The 19,289-nt window shown below is 40.6% G+C and overlaps 1 protein-coding gene across 1 annotated transcript in view; it reads right to left on the reverse strand.

Annotated features, from left to right (window-relative positions):
- THRB (thyroid hormone receptor beta) overlaps positions 1 to 19,289 on the reverse strand; it is a 163,420-nt gene that overhangs the window by 108,356 nt on the left and 35,775 nt on the right. Inside the window, exon 2 of the mRNA XM_083706033.1 lies at positions 12,485 to 12,598. The gene's annotated coding sequence lies outside the window, so the exon portion shown is untranslated. The remainder of the gene's footprint in view (positions 1 to 12,484; positions 12,599 to 19,289) is intronic.

The following is a 19,289-nucleotide window of genomic DNA, read 5'->3' on the forward strand; positions in this document are numbered from 1 at the left end:
ATGAGGTTCAACCAAAGGAGCACTTGAAAGCATTATGAAAGGCTTCAAATGGTAACCCAAAGGTTTCCAAGCTCACCCCATGATTTTCACGGGCTTTCTCATGCTTCTGAACAGTGAACGTTAAGGAACAGAAGAGCACCTGACAAAGAGACTTTTGTCACAGTTCCCAACGTGATAGTAACTATTCCTGAAAACAAAATGCATGGGAAGCTCAGGGTTTTTTTTAAAAAAATAAAAATAAAAATCCATGACATGTAAAAGCGCGCTAGCAGCAAAAGCCACATACACATTTGTAGCAATTTTATTCCAACTTAAGACCAGGGTGGATAAAAATCAATGATTTTTTAAAAATAAAAATAAAAAATGGATTTAAAAAAAATTAAATCAGATTTTTTTAAAAAATTAAATCAGATTTTTTTAAAAAATTAAATCAATTTTTAAAATTTAAATTGGATTTTTAAAATAAAATGCTTTTAGAGGAAAATAATCTTTCGAAAGATAGTTTTCTATTTAGGTTACATTATAGTTCAAAGACTATTCATCAGGAAATAAGGATTTGTTTTAAGTTTTTCATGTGTGCTAAAACTCTGTCTAAGTTTAAAAAAAAAGTTTAACCACATCAGTTAACAAACAAGGATACATAAGCTAGAATGCTATTGTTTTACTTAAACAAATTGTTTAAATTGTTATTAAGGAAATGATTATTTTTCTCCTTCCAATAAAGTACAGCAGAAAAGGTGTCCAAATATAAACAGTGAACTTATTAAACCTCACAATATTTTCATAATTATCTGTCTATGTATTTCTAAACGTATAACCAAATCCACAATTTTTGATATAACCGTAAAAACTACTCTGAAAATTTATTAATCAAAAAATGAAACTTTCATCTGGTTGTAAATATTAAGCAGGAATGTCTTTCTGTAAATAGAAAGAAAGATTTAAATCAAGTCTTACTCACTAGTGATTTAAATCGTGATTTAAATCAAATCCACCCTGTTTAAAACTCATCTTGGGAACTGTGGTTTGCTAAGGTTTCCCCCCCTTACTTCTTTGTGATGCATGCTGAATTTTAATGTAATCTGATCTGGCTGTGGGTGTTAATGAACCATAGAACACACACACACACACACACACACACACACTTGAATATCTAAATAAAAGGAAGATTCCCTTTCATTTGACTATATTATACTTAGAGATGTCCCTTTGCAGAGTTAAACAACCAACAAAAATATCCCTGCCCTCACCACTTCAGTCACTTCTTCCACAACACAGTTGGGACTGTCATCCTCCCTTGAGTGTAGGCGGGGAACAAGTGTAAAAGCTATGTCAAAGAGTTAGCACCATGATAATCTCTGGTTCAGATGTAATGAGGATCCTTCAAGCAAAAACATGGGTTCATGGGCTCCCCCACTTATGAGGTGAAGATGGCTTAAACAAAGGAGACCATCCTTTTGAACAAATCACAGACTTGAAGAGTTGGAAGGGATCCCAAGGGTCATATAATAATAATAATAATAATAATAATAATAATAATAATAATATTTTTTTATTTATACCCCGCCCTTCCTGGTTCAAAAAACTGGGCTCGGGACGTCTAACAAAAATTTAAAACACTTAATTGATGCAACAAAAAACAGCATAAAATACAGTATAAAACGTGAATAACAATAAATTCAGAATTCAAAGATCAATTTAGGGGGAAAATCCATCCAATAAACATTAGATGATCACCAGGGCTAGCTGGCTAAATTAGTCCTATTTGGGCCAGCGAGGAGACCAGGGGAGAATTAGCTGTGGGATCCCAGAGCAGGTAATCTTCATAAAACGGGGAGGGGGAGGGAAGGAAGGGGAATAAAAGATCAGGCTAAGTTCGAATTGAAAGCCAGGCAGAATAGCTCCGTCTTACAGGCCCTGCGAAAGGAAGTTAAATCCTGCAGGGCCCTGGTCTCATGGGACAGAGCATTCCACCAGGTCGGAGCCATCACTGCGAAGGCCCTGGGCCTGGTGGAGGATAATCCGACTTCCTTAGGGCCCGGGAGCTCTAAACCAGTGTTTCCCAACCTTGTGCCTCCAGATGTTTTTGGCCTACAACTCCCATCATCCCTAGCTAGCAAGACCAGTGGTCAGGGATGATGGGAGTTGTAGGCCAAAAACATCTGGAGGCACAAGGTTGGGAAACACTGCTCTAAACTATGATTATTCATGGACCTTAAGGTCCTCTGCGGGGCATACCAGGAGAGGCAGTCCCGTAAATACAATTATTATCTAGTACAACCCTCTGCAATGCCAGAATCTCAACATCACAGGTGGCCTTACAACCTCTGCTTATAAACCTCCAAGGACGACCTCTCCTGGAAATCTGTTCCACTTTCCAACAGCTCTTACTGCCATAAAGTTATTCCTGAGGTTAAGTTGAACTCTCCTTTCTGGTAACTTGAAGCCACTGGTTCGGGTCCTAGCCTCTGGAGCAGAAGAAAACAAGATTGCTCCTTCTTCCATGTGACTGACAGTCCTTTAGATATCTGAAGGTGACTATCATATCTCTTCTTCTCCAGGCTAAACATACCCAACTCCCTCAACTGTTCCTCATAAGGCTTAGTTTCCAGACCGTTGATCATCTTGGTTGCCCTCCTCAGCACATGTTCCAGCTTGTCAATATGCTTCTTAAATTTTGGTGCCTGGATCTGGACATAGTACTCCAGGTGTGGTCTGACTAAGGGAGAATAGACCAGGACTCTTACTGCCCTCGATCGGGACACTATACTTCTCTTGATGCCGAAAGCACAGGTCATTTGCACACCAAGATAATAATAAACTTCAGCCTAATCCTACTTTGAATAAACTACCTATAATTGGAACAAACTACGGTTTCTCATAATTGGATGTAAGGAGGTTTGGTCAAAACGGCGAAAGGAAACCTTAAACTCCTTCCCCACATACCAGGGATGGAGGTGAGCATACAAACGCAAGGCGCTCACCTGCCTGTCCTTCTTACAACAAACCATGGTTTCAGCACTGCATCTTAACTGAGCCACTCTGTGCGCCCTGTCCCCAAACAGCCTCTTGTTGCAAAAGCGTCACTGTGCACGGCAAAATACAAGAAATTTATATTTAAAGCAAAAGGGGGAAAGGTAGCTCGACTCCCTCACTTTACAAAGAAACAAGCCAGAAAAAGTAAATAAAAGGGCACAGGGCTCTTTTTGTTTGTTTGTTAAATGGTCTATTGGCAATCCTAAATGCAGTAAGTGCAGGCTTGAAGGATTTCCTAGCTTAAACAATTTTGATAAGTTGTCCAGAACGTTCTTGAAAGAATCCAAAGCATCTTTTACCGGGGGGGGGGGTGTTGTTGTTATTCTAAAAGCCCTTCGTTTGCTGCAGCCAATTAAAGGACTTCGATTTCACATAAGCAAGCTCACAGCCAAGAAAGGGCTCTCTGGATCCACCACAAAGATATTTAATAAAAAGGGGGAGAGTAGCCTTGCCTCATATGCTTTCTGTGTGGGCTAATTAATGCCTCTCTTTTGGGGGGCAATTTTCGGTATATAAGCAGACATACATAACTGATGCGGATAACGTGCACAGACATGTGTTTTAAAACACTGTTCTCTCCCTTAAAGAAAGTGTAGTCATTATTTATCCATGTTGATTTCATTAGCATTGAAGGGTGTTACACACGCGCTCTTGTATCTACGCAACAAGAAAAGGATACACAAACATCCCGAAGGACAAAAGACTTTCCTAAGTTTTTTCTTTTGGCAAAACAAAAACAAAAAACGACTGGTACTTCCTTTTCGAACACCCCAAAGCTCTTCTTTCAGAGAAACAAGCAAAGTGTCAAAACTGCACCAAACTGGGGGGGCGGGGGGGGGGGGAGAGAAATAAACCTGGTAAGACAGTTTGAAATCGGCTATAGTTTCCAAATCTCAGCTTCAGAGAATTTAACAGTCTACATTTTGCCAGCCAAAATGGAACCAAATTAGACTGAGAAAGAAGAATGATAGTATGCCCATGTTGTTGTTTTTAAATCTTCCCTTAAATTTTATTTTATTCAACAGTTGCATACGTTTCAAGCCAATGCTGATTATGCATAATGTTAACTGCTTAGCCTGTATGATTTGACCCTGGAAAAGTGTAGAGTTTTTTATTATTTTTAAAAAATCAAAATATTTGTTTAATTATCAAAACAATGACTGCATTGATAACAATAGAAATATTTCTGCTGTTTGTTTTTTAAAGCATAGGGGTTAACAGTTAAGCTTCCATTTGGTTCATATCTGTAGCTTCATTTGAAAGGTACAGAAGGTTCATACCACACCTTGAGAATTTGCTATGAGGTCTGTTTTCATATTAGTCTGGTTTGGACATCACACAAAACCAGAGTTTAGTATCACAAGAACAAACCTTAGGTTCACACACTCCCCCCCCCCGCCCTCCATCTCTCCTCCTCTGGCACCGCCATGAGGATTTTGGAAGTGTTTTGCTTCCACTATGCTTAACCGCTTGTTGCGTTACAGAACCTGACATAGCATGGTCAATGTTAACTATGGCTTGTTTGAAACCAGCCAACTTCATACTATAGACTATGGTAAAAGGTAAAAAAGTAAAGGACCCTTGGATGGTTAAGTCCAGTCAAAGGCGGATATGGGGTTGCTGTGCTCATCTCGCTTTCAGGCTGAGGGAGCCGGCGTTTGTCCACAGACAGCTTTCCGAGTCATGTGGCCACCATGACTAAACCGCTTCTGGCGCAACGGGACACCATGACGGAAACCAGAGCGCATGGAAATGCTATTCATCTTTCTGCCGCCGTGGTACCTATTTATCTACTTGCACTGGCGTGCTTTTGAACTGCTAGGTTGGCAGGAGCAGGGACCGAGCAACGGGAGCTCACCCCGTCATGGGGATTCGAACCGCCGACCTTCTGATCGGCAAGCCCAAGAGCTTCAGTGGTTTAGACCACAGCGCCACCCATGTCCCGATTATAGGCTATGAAGCTGACTTGTTTAAACAAACCATAGTTAACAATAGTTAACATTAATCAGTTAAGGGCTCAGACAATACAGTAATTTCTGGTAAACTGAACTCACAGGTGAAAGCTTCTATTCTGCTCATCACACCTGCACCAGAGAGGGGAGTGCTTGAACACAAAGCAAACTATGACTCATTCACATCACACTAAATTAGGGATTAGCATGATGTGATGATGGGCATTATGTTCCTTTGACTCTAGGTTCAGTAGCAACCTACAAACAGTACAGGAAATATCTGCGTATCACAGCAGTGGTGATGTCATCTATTTCTATTAAAAACTACACAATACACATGGCCCTAGTGAATGAATTCCCAGTTATTTATTCAAATCTACCTTACCCTTTTGAACAGAATTGAGCATGAAAATGTGCCTGCGTTGAACAGGTAGCACAACGTTTCCCTAAGTAGAGTGAAGAGCAACAGATCTCAGCATCATTGCCATGTGAAACAGAAAAGGCAAATACATTTCGGAAACATCTCTTAATAATTAGTTATTTTACACCCATTATCCCAACAAGGATTCCCACCCCTCAAAAAAGTATATGCATTTAGCCCGTGCAGGAAAAAGTCAGCATGAATCAGAATGGGTTACCATCCACACTCACAGACTTAAAACACCACACTAATCGACGGACCTTTCCATTTTCTGTGACCTCTGGCTAGCTCAATTTGTTGTTGACTCAAGAAAACCTGAGCAGAGACATGCACAAAGATATCACTGAGATTAATTCAGATCCACACTCTTAAGCTCGCTGAGGGGAAATGAGCGCTCATGCTAACATGTGACGAAAGGAGCAGAAGTTCTTATCTGTGCTCATTTGCTACATTATCATAATATACATTTCAAAACAGAAATGTAAAAAAGCCAGATCAGATAACATTTGGCAGAAATTGCCAGCATCTGGCGAGAGGAAATAAAAGCAGGATGGAAATGGCTATGAGTCGTGAGGAAAAGCATCTCAGCCTCTAACACTCTAAGCCTGACATTAACTATCAATCACTTTTATTATAATTTCATTTGCAAATGAAAAGGCAGAAGAGAAGGGAGGCCGTTTTCATCCATTGGCCAAAGTGCTCTTTGAAAGTACAGGGCCATAGCTTAAGATTGCAGGTACAGTGGTACCTCAGGTTACATACGCTTCAGGTTACAGACTCCGCTAACCCAGAAATAGTGCTTCAGGTTAAGAACTTTGCTTCAGGATGAGAACAGAAATCATGCTCTGGCGGTGCGGCGGCAGCAGGAGGCCCCATTAGCTAAAGTGGTGCTTCAGGTTAAGAACAGTTTCAGGTTAAGTACAGACCTCCGGAACAAATTAAGTACTTAACCTGAGGTACCACTGTATTCTGTTCAAACAAATAACTAGTTCAAGCCAGAATAGAATTGTGGGTAAAAATTGCAGAAAGTTATGCATTTAAGGTAGAGGTCAAAAAATGAAATCTAAAGAACAATTCCCATCTGACCTGCCACCATTCTGCCCAAGGACTCATTCAGGTGATGATATAATTGAGTAAGGCTATCAAGTTTTTTCTGGATTTCCTCCCACACCATTTCAGGTTACAGATGTAGCAACTCAAGTGAAAGGTGTGTTTGAACCAATGACAGCATAAGGTGGTGAATTGGGACTCTAGATACAATCCTGTCTATGCCAGCAGTACTCCAAAAAAAGGACTACCAGAAGAGCAATTGTTTGCCACCATATACATTTAAATGGCACGAGTTCTCTCCCTCTCTCTCTTTCTCTCTCTCATAGTTCTTTCATAGTCTTATACGAACATGTTCACAAAAGGACAGAAAGCAGAAAACATGCCAAAGGACAACATAAACCAGGCATCCCCAACCTTCGGCTCTCCAGATGTATTGGACTACAATTCCCATCATCCTGACCACTGGTGCTGTCAGCTAGGGATCATGAGAGTTGTAGGCCAAAACATCTGGAGGGCCGCAGGTTAGGGATGCCTGACATAAACTAAGGTATAACTGACCAGAGAGATAATTGGTACCATTTGTTTCCCAAAGGATGCTAAATAAGAGCATATCAGATAATACTTTTTAGTACAGAGCTGAAGATATCAATACTGGATTTCCCTTTACTTTAAGAGGACAATTTTTGCTTTGTTCCTTGTGTTCTAAGCAAACTTGCTCTTGAATGTTCATTATATCTATCTATACAGTAAATACCAGCTCAAGAATACTTAACAAAATAGTTAAAGAGAGGGAGGGAAGGCTGCAACCCTGTGAATATTTATCTGGGAGTCAGCCCCTTTGCTTAGTAAATTCAGTGGGACTTATTCCTGGCTAAAATGTATAGGATTGTGCTGTAAATGTTCATTTGTGATTTTTAATTAGCAAGGTAACACTCCTATATAATATCCGGAATAAACCTGGCAGTATAACTTGTGGAACGAGTCTTAAAAATCTGCTGAGATACTCATACAAGCAGCAGATAAATTAAACTGATTCACAATTGCAGCATGACCTTTAGACAACGCAAGAACTTTGCAAATATTATACTGAATGCAAGAGAGAGCCACAATGACGTTACAGTCAATGGGATTAGGTCATAGTTATTTTTTTGTGTTAAGTGAGCCAATTCGTGTCTACCCTTCTCAGACACAAACACACAAAATATTGATAAAGTTATGCAGGGGGAAAACAAGCACATAACATGGCCTTCATTCTCTTGAACATATTGACCAAGAATTGATCTGGAAGAGAGGAAGGTTCACCCACCAAGTCTGAGGAACAGGATAATTAAGCTCTTGGTTAATCAAAAGCAGGGAAATTCAGTCAGCTGCTATGTATTAACAACTTCCAAAAGGGAGACCATAAAAAGGACATAAGTATGGATTAAAAATTAACCACGATTGCCAGAAAGCCTGATATGGCAATTCCACCCACAGAAACATGTGCTCAGACCTATCTGCCAGCACATGGCATACATTCTGCTGTCTTTAACAGCATCGACAGATACAGACGCAATTATACAAAAAAGCCAACTTTCTCTAGAGTAGGATGGAGGAGAAGGAAGCCGAGTCAGACTCTAAGAATACAGTTCCTGGGATCTGAGACATTTCTCCTTCACTCTATATTCTCTTTCTCTTGGTTGTTTCAATATTTTCAACTCAGTAAGAGAAGCTCTTTTAGATTTATCGCTTAGAGTGTGGCGCTGATAACACCAAGGCTGTAGGTTCGATTCCTGTATGGGACAGCTCCATATTTCCACATTGCAGGGCATTGGACTAGACTGGGTCTCTAGCTGATTTTGGACCACAACTCCCATCATGCCTAACTCACCAAGAGTTTGAGAACCATCAGCTACCCTCACTTGGTTTAGCCTTATGCTTCCTTCTGGCAACTCCTGCAGTATTGCTCTGCTTGAGAGCCGGTGTGGTGTAGTGGTTAAGAGCGGTAGTCTTATAATCTGGGGAACCGGGTTCGCTTCCCCGCTCCTCCACATGCAGCTGCTGGGTGACCTTGGGCTAGTCACACTTCTCTGAAGTCTCTCAGCCCCACTCACCTCACAGAGTGTTTGTTGTGGGGGAGGAAGGGAAAGGAGAATGTTAGCCGCTTTGAGACTCCTTAGGGTAGTGATAAAGCGGGATATCAAATCCAAACTCTTCTTCTTCTCTTCTTTCCTTTGGACCATATCAGTGACACAGAGCAGGGGTGTGTGTGTGGTTCTTGTCATCTTGGCAGCCCATACACCAGGGGTTGGCAAGGTTCACCTTGCCTGGGATTCCTCCGTGGATCGGATTGCGTATGCTGGTGATTTCCGACATCTGTGTCTGAGCAGACACAATTTCCTGCGTCTGCGCAGATGTGATTTTTGGCGCTGCAGAAGCAGGTCCCCACGGTGCGCTGCGCCAGTTTAGCGCAGCACGCAGGGACTTGCCGAGCGGGCGGCTTGGTTCGGGGGCGGCTCAGGGGCCGGTTAAACAACCCCCGTGAGCCGCTTGTAGCCCATGGGCCTTAGGTTGCCTACCCCTGCCATACACACTGCCTCCACACACCTCCCCAGACTTCCATACAGACTGCCCAGGCATGCACCCAAGGGAGGCTGCTTTGGTGCAGCGAACACAGTGGTCTGACTTCACCCCCAGAAGCGCACTCCATGGCCTCTCGAGACAGACAACAATTAAGCCAACAACAACAATTAAGCAACATTAGGGTTGTCCAAATGTGGTCAATGTGCTCAGCGTGACCTCAAGGGAGAGACAAAGGCTGTCCGCCATCTTTGTTCTACAAACATTCCATTCACACAAGGAGAACCAACCTCTGCATGTTCAGCAGAACTGCTAACAGAACCTTAAGCATAAGGCTTCTATGCACCTAAGGCTCTTTCTGTATGGTGGAAAGATCCAGCTTTTTCCCATGCCAGTTCAGAGATAGATAGATAGATAGATAGATAGATAGATAGATAGATAGATAGATAGATAGACAGACAGACAGACAGACAGACACACGCAGGATTCTGCTTCCTCATCTATGCATTCATGAAATGTAAAATTGTGTCAACCAGCCTGAAGTCGTTGCTTGATCTTATAGTCGTCCTGTGATGAAAATATCCATGTAAGTTCACCCCTTATTTAATTTTTAAAATCTCCTTCAGAAAATTATGTACATCTCCGTGCATAGGAACTGGCAATTTGGGTAAATGTTGGGCATAACTCGGTGTCAGCATAGATTTACATTTTTTCACATTAAAACTGCCCCAAATGGTAACTGCTCCTTACCTCACAACAGCATTCTGTGTTGCTTGTTATATTACAGAGAGATGGGTGACTAATTACTTTTAAAAATAGTACAAAATATCTTCTTAATTAAGTGTGTGTGTTTTTTAATGTGAACGCAGACAGGTGTTATTCAACAGTTTATCAACCACCTGCTCAGGCAAATGCCCTTGAGGCCATCAAACTGACATTGAGGCTGTTGCATTTGGTGTGGTGGACATTTGGCATCTATTTTCTCTTCATTTGTAAGTTTTTCACTCACGTGTGCCTTCACCAGCAAATGCCAGACACACACCGAAGACCCAACACCCAAGCCTGGCCAAATTATTTTGGCACTTAAAGCAGAAAATCCCATAAGCGCCTCACCGCTCAGACTAAAAATACATTAAATAACAATTTGTTAGTCTTTTCATTGCACATCACTCTACCTAACAGCAAGACCAGCTCTGAGTGTCTTCCAGATCTCATAACAAATGATAGGAGAAAGGCTTAGAAAACCAGTGTTTTACCATATCAGGTTAGGACTGGGGTCACTCATGTTCAAATCCCCACTTGGCTACAAAGCTGACTTTAGTTTTTCCTCTCTCGCAGGCCAACTTACCTCAAAAGCTCCCTGAATGGAAGATAGGATAAAGTATAATAAATGATAGCAATAAAAAAATGAACAGAGTGCAACAAATCTGATAAACAATAATAGTTCTGAAGTTACATTCTAAAGCCACAAGCCCATGTCTTAAATATTTGTTACAGAAAGATATGCACACTTTGTTTTTAAGAAAAGAGCAACTTTTATCAGATTCTCTACCTAAGCCTTTTGTGAAAGTGTTTAGATGTTAAGTTGTGGGTATGGCTATATAAATGCTTCACGAAATCTTTCCAGTGACACGGGACACAGCCCTTAGGGGATTTATGGTAACTCCGTTCTTCCAATTGCTCAAAGTCTGTCCATATTCTTATCACTTCTGTTATAGGAAAGTAAAATTATGATGGGAAACGAGACTTTGACTACATTTTTTAAAAAAAAAACTAACTTGGTAGAGGGGACGTGGTTGGCACTGTGCGTTAAACCAGTGTTTCCCAACCTTGGGCCTCCAGCTGTTTTTGGACTACAACTCCCATCATCCCTAGCTAGCAAGACCAGTGGTCAGGGATGATGGGAATTGTAGTTCAAAAACAGCTGGAGGCCCAAGGTTGGGAAACACTGCTTAAACCACAGAGCCTAGGACTTGCCGATCAGAAGGTCAGCGGTTCGAATCCCCGTGATGGGGTGAGCTCCCGTTGCTCGGTCCCAGCTCCTGCCATCCTAGCAGTTCAAAAGCACGTCAAAGTGCAAGTAGATAAATAGGTACCGCTCCGGCAGGAAGGTAAACGGCGTTTCCGTGCGCTGCTCTGGTTTGCCAGAAGCGGCTTAGTCATGCTGGCCACATGACCCGGAAGCTGTACGCAGGCTCCCTCGGCCAGTAAAGCGAGATGAGCGCTGCAACCCCAGAGCCATTCGCAACTGCACTTAACAGTCAGGGGCCCCTTTACCTTTACCCAACTTGGTAGAGAACGTTAGAGGAAGAGGAGGAATATGCAGAGCCCGGGTTCTAGTAGGGAGAACAAAATTATCTCTATCCACTTTGAATCATGTAGAATTTTATACACCTGTATACAGGATGGATTTGATTTAAATCAAATTGATTTAAATAACAATTTAAATCACTAGTCAGTAAGACTTGATTTAAATCTTTTTTTTTTACAGAAAGACTCATTCTTACTGGTATCTTAATATTTACAACCAGATGAAGGTTTCATTTTTGGAATAATAATTTTTCAGAGTAATTTTTACAGTTATACCAAAAATAACTGTTGGTTATACCATTAGAAATACACAGACAATTATGAAATTATTGTGAGGTTTAAGAAGTTAACTGTTTATAGTTGAACGACTTTTCGCTGTACTTTATTGGAAAGGGAAAAACAATCATTTCCTTAATAGCAATTTACACAATTTATTTAACTAAAACAGTAACATTATAGCATACGTATCCATGTTGGTTAACTGATGTGGTTAAACAATTTCATGAAAAACTTGAAACAAATCCTTATTTCCTGATGAATAGCCTTTGGACTATAATGTAACTTAAATAGAAAACTATCTTTAGAATTTTTTTCCCTCCAAAAGCATTTTATTTTAAAAATCCAATTTAAAATTTAAAAAATCTTATTTTAAAAAAAATCACTGATTTTCATCCACTCTGCATTTCCCAGTGCATTTTAAAAATCTGATTTAAATATTTAAAAATCTGATTTAATTTTTTTTAAAAAATCTGATTTTTATTTATTTAAATCATTGATTTTTATCCACGCTGCCTGTATCCTATCCCTCTCCCCAACACCCTGATTATCTGCCTCTTTTGTCCTGGCTCCAGCAGCACTGAAACAATAGGGCACAGGACTCTATGGAATCTCCCTGCACCAAATACAGCAGGGTCTCTCTGTCATTCTGCTATGCATGCAACTCTAGACAAGGCCTCACGAACTCCTTCATTTATACAATCCTTTTTTAAAAAAATTAACACTGCTGCCTTCTGTCGCTCTGCACAACATTTTGAAAAGTTTATTTCAGAAGAGGGCATCTGTTTTCTCTGGAGGAAAACATTACCTTGCATTCGTGAGTCTTGCCTTGCCTTTCTTCCAAAACATTTAACAGAATTTAAACACTGTAAAAACTGACCTTAGAACGAGCCCATAAATGAGAGACAAGATTGAGCAGGAGGATGACAGAAACCATATCTGTTTTCAAATATGTGCGCAGATACAGGGATCACAGGTCTTCTGTTCTTAGCATCTGAGGGTAAAAATAAAAATAAAAATAGCACGACTCAGCAAATGCTTATCTCACAGACACTATGCGCCTAGAAACTATTGAAGGATGAACTCAGAAGACATGATTGTAGCAGTTGCTCACCGGAAAGTTTTACTGATCAGAATGAAGATCTAATCCGCCAAGTCTGGACTGTATTTTACTTGACATCACTCAAATTTATCATCGTCATAGTGAGATGTCTATCAGTATAGACATACACCTGGTCATACAGTATAAGAACCGAAGTGGAAGTTCACACATTAATAAAAAATAAAATAAAGTAATGAAATTCTATATACTCCAGCACTTTTATATTTAACTTTCAAAAGTAACTTTTAAAAACTAAATTCCAAAGGGACAGTTTTCTCTGTGGTTAAAAACTAACAAATTGGGGATTTATTTATTTTTAATCACATTCCTATGGAACATAGACTACAGTGGTATCTTGGGTTAAGTACTTAATTCGTTCCGGAGGTCCGTTCTTAACCTGGAACTGTTCTTAACCTGAAGCACCACTTTAGCTAATGGGGCCTCCTGCTGCTGCTGCGCTGCCGGAGCACGATTTCTGTTCTCATCCTGAAGCAAAGTTCTTCACCTGAAGCACTAGGTTAGTGGAGTCTGTAACCTGAAGCGTATGTAACCTGAGGTACCACTGTAATTCTTTTTATTTATGTATTTATTTATTTATACTTTTCAAGTTTATACATTTCACTAATTTTATACATTTCACTAATTTTACAATCATTTTGACATTTCAAAACTTGACTTCCTTCCACCACTTTCTGTGGTTCCTTAAATTTGTTTTTAATATCTTCTGTATATCCAAATTAACTTAATTTGCTCATTTATTCATCTTCTTTAAATATATACTCTTATAAAACTGCAGGTTATTACAATAATCCTGAAAACATTTTTATCTCTTCGCAATTTATCTGTAAATATTAAATAAACCATTTCCATTCTTTTATTTAAAAAACTGTTATCTTGATTTCTTATTCTTCTGGTAGGTTTCACCATTTCTGCATATTCCATAAGTTTTTGTATCCATTCTTCCTTTACTGTGACTTCTGCTTCTTTCCATTTTGGGGCAAATAACATTCTTGCCGCTGTAGTAGCAGAAGAGGTAACTATTGGAAACTGGGGAGAAGGTGGCGGGCAAGTCCAGGGGTTTGAAGACCCCCGTAAAGGTATTGAGATTGTTTGTGGAGTAATGCAAATAATAATGTATGTTAAAACCTTTTAAAATAACATTTATTTTTTTAAAAAATAAAGGATTGCAAAATGGATTAATCCGTTCCAGACTTTTAAAAACAACCTCTAAAACAGCAATTTAACATGAATTTTACTATCTAACGAGACCATTGATCCATAAAATGAAAGCAATAAACTATGTACTGAAGTCACACAATCAATCAGTAGCTGAACTGGGTTCCACATAGCCACAAAAAGAAAACAAAAGAGCCGCAAAAAACAACAACGCAGAATAAACAGCAAAAACCGACAGACCTCAGCGTAACACTCAAAACGGAAGTGTGGCACTCAAAATGGAGCACGTTTGGCTTCCGAAAACAGTTCACAAACCGGAACTTACTTCCGGGTTTGCAGTGTTTGGGTTCCAAGTTACAGTGGTACCTCAGGTTACATACGCTTCAGGTTACATACGCTTCAGGTTACAGACTCCGCTAACCCAGAAATAGTGCTTCAGGTTAAGAACTTTGCTTCAGGATGAGAACAGAAATTGTGCTCCGGTGATGCAGCAGCAGCAGGAGGCCCCATTAGCTAAAGTGGTGCTTCAGGTTAAGAACAGTTTCAGGTTAAGTACAGACCTCCGGAACAAATTAAGTACTTAACCCAAGGTACTACTGTATTTGAATACCAAGGCGTTTGAGAACCAAGGTACCACTGTATTCAGTTACAGCAGCTCAGCTTTCCTCACCTTGTTGCCCTCCAGCTGTGTTGGATTACAACTCCCAACAACCTCAGGCAGCATGCCAAATGGTCAGGAATGAGGGGCTTTGTAGTCCAAAATATCTCTGTGTGTGTGTGTATATGTGTGTGTGTGTGTGTGTGTTTGCATGCACGCACACATGCGTGCCAGGCTGAGAGCATTTGCCCTAGCACATGCCACAATAATACATTTGTTAGTCATCAGGGTGCCGCAAGACAAGAATTCAGTCATGAGACTCGGAGTTGACATGGATCAATTAAGAAACAAAAACAAATCTGGTGCGAAAGATTCCGACCGCTACACAGAAACGCAATGGTTTGGCAATGCCAATGCAGACTCTTCTCTTGATAGGTTTCAAGTCTAACTGCATTACAGTCGTGGATGAAGAAAGGATGTTTTTATTTCTGTTTTCGCAGGACGAGAAACAACGCGGTTATATTCTCACACAAACTGTGCTAAGTAGCAGGACGCCACAGGTTCCAGGGCATAGGTTAGAGAAACTAGACAGGACATCAGATTAAATGTGTCAAGAGCAATAGGTTTTCTAGCATGCAAAGAAAACAGCGGCCATATAGATGCGGGCAGACTATCTAGAGGAGGGGTTGGGAACCTCGGGCCTAAGGAGAAAATGCAGCCGTCCAGGCCTCACTGTCAAGCTCACAATTCACATCTCTCTGTGGGATTTCCACCCCCCTTTTTTTTTTTGCCTGGCTGTCCTTGAATGGCCAGACTCCCTCTGTCTTTCCTGGATGGAGAGAGATGCTTATATAGAAACCTCTGACTTTTGCATGGTGGAACTTGTAAGAGTCCTATCAACCAGCATGAAACCTCTGGAATATTGCAGACCCTCCAATATTATCCAAGGACAATCCCAGATTTACAGAAGCCATCCTGGTTTCTGCTTTGATCCCAGAATGCCCTTTTCCTTAAACGTAAAGGTAAAGGGACCACTGACCATTAGGTTCAGTTGTGGACGACTCTGGGGCTGTGGTGCTCATCTCACTTTACTGGCCAAGGGAGTCGGCATACAGCTTCCGGATCATGTGGCCAGCATGACTAAGTTGCTTCTGGTGAACCAGAGCAGCACATGGAAACGCCGTTTACCTTCCTGCTGGAGCGGTACCTATTTATCTACTTGCACTTCAAACTGCTAGGTTGGTAGGAGCAGAGTTTGAGCAACGGGAGCTCACCCCATCGCAGGGATTCGAACCGCTAACCTTCTGATCTGCAAGCCCTAGGCTCTGTGGTTTAACCCACAGCGCCTATCTTCATCAGAGAAACGATGGAGGCTTTGGAGTTATCCAATCCCTGAGCTAAGGAGATAAGTAACTACACAACCTTTAGAGGACTTCTGAAGGCAGCCCTGTATAGGGAAGTATTTTAATGTTTGATGTTCTATTACGTTTTTATATATGAAAGATGCCGTCCAGAGTAGTTGAAGCAACACAGTCAGATGGGTGGGGTAACAACAACATCATCATCATCATGATTGAATAGGACGTCCCTATTTTCACCAGAGAAAAGTTGGAGGGTATGATATTGCCCACAGTGGCAATGAACAGTCAAACTATGCTGCACCTGACTCTAAAATCTCATAGATCATTCAAATACAACAGCAGTTGAAGGTACCAGGGCAGGTGTAGTAAGGACATATCAGTTTGCATAACTAATCTATCACACTCTATCACACAACATCCTTTTGCTAGAGCTATCGTAACAGCAATGGAAGTAGCCATCTGGGTCAAGGGCAAGCAGGGCTAACAGGGCAAACCATTCAGGTGGACTCAGTCATTTGAAAAATAATGTATAAACTGAATTACTTTCAAATATATATATATTCATTCCCCTCAAACGCCAATAGGTTGGAGGGAGCTGTGAACAGTGGCATTTCTGTCACACAGAATTCTGGCCTAGAATGGAAGAAAATAGCCAGTTATTTATATACTGCCTCTTGGTGTTTAAAAAGGTCCCATGGTGGTCTATAATATATATTTTTTTAAAAAATAATTTGCATAAAATATCTCTACGCCAATTTGGATTTCAGGACAGTGGGCATTGCAAGAATAGTATAGCACGGCCGAACAACAGTAACAAAACAACAGATAAAATTCTTTAAAGCATTCTAAGGTTTGCACAATCATTAAAACGGCAAGAAAAGCAAACTAGGAGCACTTAAAATAAACTGGAAGGGAATTCTATAAATGTAGAACTTTAATCAAGAAGGCTCCGTCTGGCATCCCGGTGGAAGGACACAGAACAAGACTTCTGAAGATGAAGGCCTTTCTGGAGGACAATTCTTTTTTACTAGGCCTAGCTTCTTTCTTTCTTCACATCACATATAGATGACTGGAGAAGGAAGGAGACCATGTTCTTACTGCCATAAGGGTGTTCCCCAAATGAAGTCCATTTGCTTACAGTTATTTCTCTCTCTGGCTGGATCTATACACATCAAAGAAGTGTTTCGTTTAAACGCATTGCAAACTTCGTATGAGAAATCAGGTTGGCAAAAACAGAACTCCACAGCGCCATCTGGTGCCATAGTGTTAGAATGCATAAACAGCGCATATAAAGCGATTTTTCTTTGCCAATTTAGCTGAGTCCTTCCTCCCCCCCCCCTCACACACACACCTATCCTTACAACAGCATTTGAAATTCACCAGACACATTTTGCACTTGGTTATTGGCCATTTGCGATCATCTAGAGGTGCCTGCATGGGGATCATTTGATCTGAACTGTTTACACACTAGCAACACATCCTGTAGAATTCTATCCATGATATTGCATCTACACTATCAGAATGAATCTCAGTAACCAAAAAGCCATATTGAACAATACAACTTTTGAGCTCTTCTGGCCCCAAAATAGCAACTAGGCATTCTGTTTTGGTGACCGTAATACTGGTTTAAGAAGCCATTTGGCACCTAGCTTATATACCTGAGTTTCTAACACTACATTAAAATATAGCTATTTTCAGAGGAAGAAGAGGAGGAGGAGTTTGGATTTGATATCCCGCTTTATCACTACCTGAAGGAGTCTCAAAGCGGCTAACATTCTCCTTTTCCCTTCCTCCCCCACAACAAACACTCTGTGAGGTGAGTGGGGCTGAGAGACTTCAGAGAAGTGTGACTAGCCCAAGGTCACCCAGCAACTGCATGTGGAGGAGCGGAGACGCGAACCCAGTTCACCAGATTACGAGACTACCACTCTTAACCACTACACCACACTGGCTCTCAGAGCACCTATGTTTCACGGACGAACCTCATATTCTAACTCCATTGTAAATCCAACCTTTCCTGTTTGGAGGACTGAGTGGGTCAAGCACAGAAATGAGCCATTTCACATAATCCTTAATGGAGTAAAAATAATTCATCGACGCAGAAATACAGTTGAACCGAACGTAAATTACGTATCCATTGTAAGAGAGAAAAATTCTGCCAGCTTCAGTTCTTCTGCAAAGAACATTCTGCATCAGCAACTGTTATTTGGCTGTCAGAAGTGAAAGGCATCCTCTGTCTGAGAAAGTGTGAGAAGTGGTAGTAATTCATTTAACCAAATGCCTGCATTCTCCTGCGGAGAGGTGAAGCAGCTGCTGCTTAATAATTCAGCCAAGCCTGGAAGTAATAAAGGCCCATCAGTTTACAGTTTGTACAGAATAAGAATCGGAGTCGTCCCCCGCCCCTCTGCACAACTGAATCAAGGCACCAAGTATCAATTCTAGTGGGTACACAATAACCCAACAGTTGAATCTGAAGTCTGCCACCTTCCGGGTTATTACCAATGTCAGTCAGAGGCTTAGATTAATCAGCACATCTAGAACAAAGTGACTCATTGACAGGAGAAAGCAGAAAAGAACATTTGTGTTTCCTTAGGGCCCAAGACATGTATCTTCATTCTGAGGATTCTGCACATACGAATTTTCATTCAGACACAAACTTCTCAGGGAGGAAAACCTTACTGGATCAATTGATGTGTGTGCTGAAGTTTAAGCCTGTTTTAAAAGTTCAATCTGATATACTTTTAATGCAATTGTTTAAGGGAAGGGAGAAGACAATTTCTAGATATTTTGTCACTTTTTTCTGTTATATAGCATTTTTACTGATTTTTTAAAAAAGTTATATTGTATGGTATCTTTGACACAGAGGTGCATATTGTACCTATGGCCATGCTCTGTGTGAAAGCATGATTTTATTGCCTCTGGCAATAAATAATCATCATAGTGGTGCAGAAAACCTGAAAATGTGGTCAGGTTCTCCTTCACTGTCTTTGCCCCTTGGTAGGGGTGATTCTTTTGCAATTTTTCCCCCGGTCCCCACAGAATTCCATTTTTTCCTAGTGTAGAATTCTAGATCTCATGCTGAAGAATCTGAAGCCTTGGTGTCAAAATAGGTTGTTTATGTATACCACTACTGCGGCCCATGCTTTCTTAGCCCGAAAAATGGAAAATGAACGAGGTCCCAACCAAAGAAGAGTGGCAACTTAAGTTGGCAGAATATGCGCAGCTTGCAGACTTAACATACAGAACAAGAGAAGAAGAACATATGTTTAAAGAAGATTGGAAAATGTTTATTGAATATATGGGAAAAAATTGTGTACAGCTGAAAACACTGGCAGCATAAAGATAAATTCAACAGTGTAAACAAGTTATGATGGATGTAATAATGGAATACTGAATGGTATAGTTTCTGTAAAATATGCAGGGATTTATGATATGTAAAATGAACAAT

This window comes from Podarcis gaigeae (assembly GCF_964106915.1).
Source record: "Podarcis gaigeae genome assembly, chromosome: 12".
Taxonomy (NCBI): Eukaryota; Metazoa; Chordata; class Lepidosauria; order Squamata; family Lacertidae; genus Podarcis; species Podarcis gaigeae.